This window comes from Bison bison, unplaced genomic scaffold (genome assembly GCF_000754665.1).
Source record: "Bison bison bison isolate TAMUID 2011002044 unplaced genomic scaffold, Bison_UMD1.0 scf7180017864452, whole genome shotgun sequence".
Classification (NCBI taxonomy): Eukaryota; Metazoa; Chordata; class Mammalia; order Artiodactyla; family Bovidae; genus Bison; species Bison bison.
In genome coordinates this window covers 9993637-9996157 of record NW_011495014.1, presented here as the reverse complement: position 1 = coordinate 9996157, position 2521 = coordinate 9993637, and the positions used below count along the sequence as shown (strand labels likewise).

Genomic DNA, 2521 nt, shown 5'->3' with positions numbered 1-2521 from the left:
CAGAAAGTGAAGAAGAACTAAAGAGCCTCTTGATGAAAGTGAAAGAGGAGAGTGAAAAAGCTGGCTTAAAGCTCAACATTCAGAAAACTAAGATCATGGCATCTGGTCCCATCACTTCATGGCAAATAGATGGGGAAACTGGAAACAGTGATTGACTATTTTTTTGGGCTCCAAAATCGCTGCAGATGGTGACTGCAGCCATGAAATTAAAAGACGCTTACTCCTTGGAAGAAAAGTTATGGCCAACCTAGACAGCATATTAAAAAGCAGAGACATTACTTTGCCAACAAAGGTCTGTCTAGTCAAAGCTATGGTTTTTCCAGTAGTCATGTATGGATGTGAGAGCTGGGCCATAAAGAAGGCTGAGCAGTGAAGAATTGATGCTTTTGAACTGTGGTGTTGGAGAAAACTCTTGGGAGTCCCTTGGACAGCAAGGAGATCCAACCAGTCTATCCTAAAGGAAACCAGTCCTGAATATTCATTGGAAGGACTGATGCTAAAACTGAAACTCCATAACTCTGGCCACCTGATGCAAAGAACTGACTCATTTGAAATCAAGACCCTGATGTTGGGAAAGATTGAAGGCAGGAGGAGAAAGGGACGCAGAAGATGAGATGGTTGGATGGCATCACTGACTTGATGGACATAAGTCTGAGTAAACTCCAGGAGTTGGCGATGGACAGGAAGGCCTGGCATGCTGCAGTCCTTGGGGTTGCAAAGAGTCGGACACAACTGAGCGACTGAAGTGAACTGATACAAAGCACAGTATCAAGTAAAACTCATCTGTTTGTCCAAAACTGTACATGTAAGCTTCATTCACCTATAGTTTAACTTTTATCTCATTTCAAGAATTAATTTTTAGTTTCAGGAAGATAAATATAATTAAGTTTAGGAAGAGCAGTGTTATTTAGTTGTTTGTATTTTTATCAGCTGACAGTTCTATTTTAGGCTGAGGTTTTTTCTGGGTGGGGGCGGTGGGTAAATGGGTAGAAAAAGAGAACTACGTTTCAGAATGCCTCATAGTTTTCATAAAAAGCCATATCAACTTGCTGATTGGAAGGTAATTCTCCATATAGTGTTTAAACACACTTTTACAACATCTTTTATCTGGCAATCTTTTCAAGGATGTCTGCAAACTTCCTTGGAAGCTAATGTCTCCCTCCTAGTCAAAGGGCAGGTTTGTGTTCTAAGACCTACAAAGATAACGTCTTCCTCTTGGACTACTTTGGTGCTGCTGCTGCTAAGTCGCTTCAGTCGTGTCCGACTCTGTGCGACCCCAGAGAAGGCAGCCCACCAGGCTCCCCCGTCCCTGGGAGTCTCCAGGCAAGAACACTGGAGTGGGTTGCCATTTCCTTCTCCAATGCATGAAAGTGAAAAGTGAAAGTGAAGTCGCTCAGTCATGTCCAACTCTTTGCGACCCCATGGACTGCAGCCCACCAGGCTCCTCCGTCCACGGGATTTTCCAGGCAGGAGTACTGGAGTGGGGTGCCATTGCCTTCTCCGGACTTCTTTGCTAGGAGTCCCCTTATCATATTGGGGGGGATCATAAATTCAGGGTTCCTCAGCTATGACACTATCACAGATTGCCTTCACAAGACTTAGTGGCAGAGGGGAACCAATCTGAGCATGAAGCTCATGCTGCTTGCTGTCCCATGAGTAACAAACTGTTTACATCTATTTGGATTCACTGACATGTTATCTATGAAAGTGTGGAAGTCAACCCCGCAACTGCCTGCATCTTAAGGGACGTCCTTCCTATGGAATTCACTGAAACCAAACTGAAGATTTTTTAAATGATTTTTAAAAAAAAAATCACAACACATTTATAATTAGTGATCATCTCATTTAAAGGGATATTACATGTAATAAGAATATAGAGGTATTTAATATTCTAAAAAACATATATATTTTTCCTGTCAAAAATAATACACATGTGTGCTATTATGTAGAATGCTTATTAGTAGAGGGTGTGAAGTGAAGTGAAAGTTGCTCAGTCGTGTCCGACTCTTTGTGATGCCATGGACTATATAGCACAAAATTCTCCTATGTAGTACAGTATACTACAGAATACTGGTGTGGGTAGCTCTCCTCCAGGGGATTTTCCCAACCCAGGGATCAAACCCAGGTCTCCCGCACTGCAAGCGGATTCTTTACCAGCTGAGCTAGAAGGGAAGCCCCAGAATACTGGAGCAGGTAGCCTATCCCTTTCTCCAGCAAATCTTCCCCAACTAGGAATCGACCCGGGGTCTCCTGCATTGCAGGCAGATTCTTTACCAACTGAGCTATCAGGGAATCCTAATAGTGTGTGTAGAAACCCTATTTCAAAATGTACTATAAAAGGTTAAATTGTGTGTTATCCTGCCCAATTTTAATGTTGTTTAAAAATGCCCTCATTTACCAGCAGTTACCAAATCATATCCACAGAACTTAGCCAGAGGAAAAACACATCCTTTTGTGATAGGGGGTTGGAAGTCAGTGTTATTAAACTTAATTGCTCAGAAAGAAAAGACCCTTACCAGGT

General features: G+C 42.4%; 1 protein-coding gene across 2 annotated transcripts in view; it reads right to left on the bottom strand.

Moving 5' to 3' along the window:
- The window catches only part of WDSUB1 (WD repeat, sterile alpha motif and U-box domain containing 1), a 67182-nt gene that overhangs the window by 29097 nt on the left and 35564 nt on the right, over positions 1-2521 (bottom strand). The window lies entirely within an intron of this gene.